This window comes from Triticum aestivum, chromosome 2B (assembly GCF_018294505.1).
Source record: "Triticum aestivum cultivar Chinese Spring chromosome 2B, IWGSC CS RefSeq v2.1, whole genome shotgun sequence".
Classification (NCBI taxonomy): Eukaryota; Viridiplantae; Streptophyta; class Magnoliopsida; order Poales; family Poaceae; genus Triticum; species Triticum aestivum.
The window spans coordinates 484,731,494-484,738,037 of record NC_057798.1 but is presented as its reverse complement, the minus strand read 5'-3'; positions in this window follow the sequence as shown (position 1 = coordinate 484,738,037).

The following is a 6,544-nucleotide window of genomic DNA, read 5'->3' as shown; positions in this document are numbered from 1 at the left end:
AGATACTTCAGGGGATTTAAATACATGAGAACAAAGAGCTCATGAACTGATTAGAGGGTATCTGAACGGTGCACCGGTAAGATTTGGAGAATGAAGAATTATGACATGATGGCCTTCGGAGGAAAGAAATGGAAACAACTCATGACATGCTTCGGATGGGTGAAAATAATTCTCACAAACGAAAACAATTATGAGAGGATGGCATAACGCTAGAACCATGAATCTTCAAGAGAACGGACCAAGATTGAGGAGAAATCCTTCTTCGATCTTCAAATGTTGAGAATGATGATGAGAACCACCATGAATTGTTGAGACACTCCAGAATGAAAATTAGAAAGGTTGAACCAACGACGAAAGAATTTGAAAGATCTTGGAGAAGGACATATGACTTATGATAATTCATTTCTTACGTCACACTTTGAAAAGAATTTGGGAATAGCTCCAGGAAAATTAGAAGAGTCAGGTAAGATCCTGGGAAAAGACCTGTGGGTTAGGACCCACTAAAAGAAAACACCGTCGAACGAGATTGAAAGGGGGGATTGCACCGGTTGAATTAACTGGCTTGAATGGAAACACGAATCTTCCGAGATATCTTCAACACTTCGGATATGAACTGGGAGAGGCGAATAAATAAGAGAGCCTTGTATAAGAAATTCACATGGGAAGATATGTGAAACGAAAGGAAGAGATATGATCAACACCGAAACTTGAAATTAATCCACCAGAGAAGAAAAAGAATGAAGGATGATGAACTTGAAACTGTTGAGCATCTTCACGGGAAATCACCGGATAAGAACATCGAAAGAAAATAATGAAAAGACTTCTCTCAAATAAAAGGATACATGATTAAGAAATCTGAGTCCTTGAAGTAAAAGGGTGGGAGGGTGGGAAAACAAAGGCAACTTGGGGACGGATGAAACCGATACCATTGAGAAAACTTAGATTTGATCTTGCGAATGTTGAAATGATCGGATCCACTTGAAGAGAAGCACACCGGTTGGAAAGAATTGACATGACAATCTCGATGATCAAAAGGATTAGTACTCCCATAGAAATATGAGAACACCGCTTGAAAGGTATGGAATCAACACTTGACTTCGAAGCAACTCGAATACCACAAATAAAACAAAACAAAGGATTTGGCTTGCAGAATAAGCCAGAGCAAATACATATGTTAGAGATTTACCCAATCCCATATCATGCATCTGTTGGAAAGATATTCTAGGAGCTACTTGAATTCGCACCTATAAACTCCCGAAACTTTCTGGTTATGCAATCTGGTGTTGGGGATACAGGGGAAGCAATATATCTCACCCAAACTAACAATACCTACATCCAAGCTGTATCCATCCGTCAACACATAACCAAGAAAACTCCGGAAATCGTGTACCTCAACCTTCGGAAAGCATCCGTTATACGAGTTATGGCAATACTCCCGAACTCCCGCCCCAGTACTGGGTGGCGTCGAGGTTATCTCACCAACAACTGCATAAAAGAGATTTTCGGTGTCGGCAAAACTCAGGTATTCCAGAACTGCAACGATAAAATTGTAACGACAACACCTCGGAGCTCAACTCCTCGGGTCACTGACACATAAAAGACAGGAGGCACCAAGAACAATGTTCTCGTCACAAAACCATCGGAACGATTCCAAGATACCCACGTGATCCTAAAAAAAAATTTAGTGAAATTTGAGGAGAGGAAAGGCAAAACATCTACGTCAGGAGTCCTCACCAGAGCGACGAAGGGGGCTGAGGAGTAAAAAGAATCATACTCTCCGATATATATAATCCTAAGACTCAAAATAGTTTTCTTCTAGACTCAACAACGGCCAACAATCAAAGGGGCTCCTATGGTCGGTCGAGGCTCTGATTACCAACTTGTCACGCCCAATATGCGATACTATCCTAAAGAGACTCGAAGGTCCCACCAAGGATAGAACCGCATATTGAAACGCTTTTGCAAGGTGGATATCATTACATCAACATTACATAATTAAAGGGGATACTTACAAGAGGCATACAATGCCACACGAATACAACATCATATCGTACATGAGAACAACATCCGACTACGGATGAAACACAAACAGAAACTCAAACGACATCCACCCTGCTAGCCCAGGTTGCCGACCTGGAACCTATCCCCTGATCGAAGAAGAAGCAGAAGAAGAATTCCAAAACAAGTAACATCGCTCTCGCGTCAAGATCATCGCAACCTGTACCTGCAACTGTTGTTGTAGTAATCTGTGAGCCACAAGGACTCAGCAATCCCATTACCATGGGTATCAAGACTAGCAAAGCTTAATGGGTAAGGAAGGGGTAAAGTGGTGAGGTTGCAGCAGCGACTAAGCAAGTATGGTGGCTAACATACGCAAATAAGAGCGAGAAGAGAGCAAAGGAATGGTCGTGAAGCTAGCAATGATCAAGAAGTGATCCTGAACTCCTACTTACGTCAAACATAACCCAAAAACCGTGTTCACTTTCCGGACTCCGCCGAAAAGAGACCATCACAGCTACACACGCGGTTGATGCATTTTAATTCGGATCTGGTGTCAAGTTATCTACAACCGAACATTAACAAATTCCCATCTGCCCATAACCGCGGGCACGGCTTCAAAAGTTTATACCCTGCAGGGGTGTCCCAACTTAGCCCATGATAATCTCTCGCGATCAACGAAGGATATAACTTCTCCCAGGAAGACCCGATCAGACTCGGAATCCCGGTTTACAAGACATTTCGACAATGGTAAAACAAGACCAGCAAAGCCTCCCGCTGTGCCGACAAATCCTGATAGGAGCTGCACATATCTCATTCTCAGGGCACACCGGATGAGCCAGACATCGGGTTGGCATAGACCCTGATTGCCCAGGGGGCGCCGGACATCGCTCGGTTTGGACCAGCACTCGGAGGAGAACTGGCCCGGGGGGGTAAAATAAAGATGACCCTCGGGCTCCGAAAACCCAAGGGAAAAAGGGCTAGGTGAGGAAAATGGTAAAACCAACGTTGGGCCTTGCTGGAGGGTTTTTATTCAAAGCAAACTGTCAAGGGGGTCCCATAAATCACCCAACCATGTAAGGAACGCAAAATCCAGGAACATAACACCGGTATGACGGAAACTAGGGCGGCAAGAGTGGAAGAAAACACCAGGCATAAGGCCGAGTCTTCCACCCTTTACCAAGTATATAGATGCATTAATTAAATAAGAGATATTGTGATATCCCAACATAATCCTGTCCACCATGGAGCAATCGTCAACTTCACCTGCAACTAGCAACGCTATAAGAGGGGTTGAGCAAAGCGGTAACATAGCCAAGCAATGGTTTGCTAGGAAGGATGAAAAGGTTAGAGGCTGACATGGCAATTTGGGAGGCTTGATAAACAGGTGATAGGTAGCACAGCATAGCGATAGAACGAAGCAACTAGCATAGCAATGATAGTAGTGAGATCCAGGGTAGCGGTCATCTTGCCTGAAATCCCGCTAGGAAGAAGAACGAGTCCATGAAGAAGACGAACGGATGAAGTCGAACGAAACCAAAGCTAACAAGAGAAGCAAACCGGAAAGAAGCAAACAACATGGTAAACAACCATCACATAAGCATGGCATGATGCACAACCAAGTATGATGCATGCCCGGTTTAATGAGGCATGGCAAAGTGCAACAAACAATACTACAAGTTAAGTGGAGCTCAATATGCAACGAGTTGCATATTGACAAAACACCACATGCAATTATTTAGTTTGATCTCAGTTATGTACCCAACAACATTAAATGTTATTAAACATGGCAAGGGGTGAAGCACAAGAAAACTTCCTATCTAGGCAAGTTTAAATGAGGCCGAAACAACAAACAACAATTCCAGAAAATCCTCATGTGCATATTTTAGATTTGGTACTGTTCTGCCTATTACATAATTTTAGAGTTGTTAAACATGCAAAGTAATATCACCATGTTAAACTAGGCATGTTTCCACCCCATTTACATATAAAGTTTATTTAAAACCAAGCTACGGTTATTTAGTTATGAAATAAAGCATTTTAGCATGACATTTGAGCAAATTTAATCAAACAACATGTTAAACATTTTAAACATGGATGATAGTGGCATATTATGAAACTAGACAGAAATCTAAGCATTTTTCATATATAATGTTTTTACATAAGAAGCATAGTTTGTGAGTTATTAAATGCATGAACATTAAGGGGTTTCCTGCAAAACTGCAGTCTTTGGATAATGCTAAAACGCAGATCTGGAAAAAAACAAGACACGGGCCGAAACTGCTGGGCGCTGGGGCGCTCACCATGGGCCTGGCCCGGTCAGTGCAGCAGGCCGGCTTGGGCTGGCGGATCTGGCGCGGCTCACGGCGAAGGTGAAACAGAGGAGGGCTCGCGCGGGCGACGTAGCACTTGTCCACACTGGCACTGGACCAAGTCAACTAGGGGGCAGCGCTGGTCGTCTCGTCTCTGCTCGCATGAAGCAGATGCGCAGTGAGGCAGGACTTGAGCGGCTGGAGGCCTGAAACGGCAGTGCGGCGGCGGGATCCGGCCAGGAAGGGCCATGGCTGGAGGAGGAGGCGGATCCAGCCGGATCTGAGGCGGGGAAGGGCGCAGACGGCGTTCAAGAGCTCAGGCGGCCATGGCGGTTGCTGCTGCTCCTACAGAAACCCGCAAAAGAGAGAGGTGAGGCACGGGGATGAGAAAGAAGAACCATGGAAGGAGAGGGACGCGACGGGGCGACCTGGCTGGACAGGCTGGTCGGAGGCCCGGTGCACTGGCGACGAGGTTGGAGCGGGGAGGCGGGCATGGCAAGGCAGGGGATCAAGGGGATCCACGGGAGGACAAGCTCTCGGCGAGGCAAGGCGGGGTTGAGGGCGACGAGGAGAAGCAGGAGGCCGCGAGACGAGGTGGCTCTGGTCGCCGGCGACGTGACGACGGGCGAGGACGATGGGGAGCAAGGCAGGGCTCGGGCAGGAGAAGCCCTCCTGCTCGAGGGGCTTGGCCTCGAGTGCGATGGGGTGGCAGCAAGGTCTCTGGCTGCCGGCGTCGGCCTCCGGCGGTGGTTGGCGCGAGGAGCGGCAGGGAGCTCAGGCTCTGGGTTGGAGGAGATCGAGGAGAGGAGTGGCGGCTGTGGCTGGCAGATCGAGGTGGGTGGATAGATCGAAGGGGTGCACTGGTTGGGTGGCGGCGGAAATCGAGGGAGATGGTCGGAGGCAGGATGGAATGGATGCATTGGGGCGCAGCGTGGTTGGTTGGGGATGGATCTCGAGGGGAAGAAAGAGAGCCGCGACGGCGCGGATGGGACTGGCTAGACTAGGGTTAGGATAGGTTGGGTTATATAGCACGTGGAATAGCTTAGGGGTTATCCGGTCCTTCCGATCAAAATCGAACGGCCTGGGATAAATAGGTTAGGTATCCCAAATAAGAAAACGGAGATGTTTTATAGATGTTAGGGGATGATCCGGACTCATTGGTCATGACCGCTCGGGTCGGGTTCGGGGGAGTTTCAGACGCGCGCGCGAGGGGGCTGCGAGCTGGCAAGAGAGGTTAGGTGGTCACGGTCAAGAGGGAAGCGAAACCCTGATTGGTCTGGAACTGCCAACAAAAGCAAGGGGGGTCACGGAAACTACGAGCGGATGCAAGTTTTATGAAAACGATGCCGATGCAATGCGAATGATGACATGAGACGAGATGCATAACAAGAACAAAATGCAAAACAACAGACAAAAACCCAACCACGGAGGAAATAATAAATCACATAGCCGGAAATGGCAAGAGTTGGAGTTACAGATATGGAAAGTTGTATCCGGGGCGTTACAAAAGGTGGGATGCCTACCGGGGCATCCCCAAGCTTAGATGCTTGAGATTTTTTGAAATATTATCTTGGGATGCCTTGGGCATCCCCAAGCTTGAGATTTTCTGTCTCCTTAATTCCTTTTAGATCACGGTTTCCCTAAATCTTAAAAACTTCATCCACACAAAACTCAACAAGAACTCGTGAGAGACGTGAGTATAAATCAACTCAAAACCTTATCATTCTATACTGTAACAAATCACTAAAATTATAATTTAACATTTCATATTAAATGCCTTTGCATATTTAATACGCCTATCCTCAAATAGAATCATTAAACAAGCAATCATGTGCAAACATAACAGCAATCTGTCAAGCAGGACAGTCTGTAAAGAATGCAAGAAGATTCATACTTCTCTAACTTTAAAAATTCTGAAAAATTACCACACTGTAGAAAATTTATCATATCTTACTTTGCAAAATCATTCAACATTTTATCACATTCTAACTTTTCTCAATAATTAACGCACTAGCGTACAACTTTCAGTTTTCAAACAGCCGCATATAGACTTGCAAAATAAGCATGACAAAGGCTATACTTGACATTTTATTGAAGTAAAATCTGAAAAACATTATTATAAATAACAGCAAGCAAATCCTAATAATATAAATGACGCTCCAAGAAAAACATGTATCAAGTATCAAGTGACGAATGAAAATATAGCTCCAAGTGAGGTTACCGATAATGTTGGA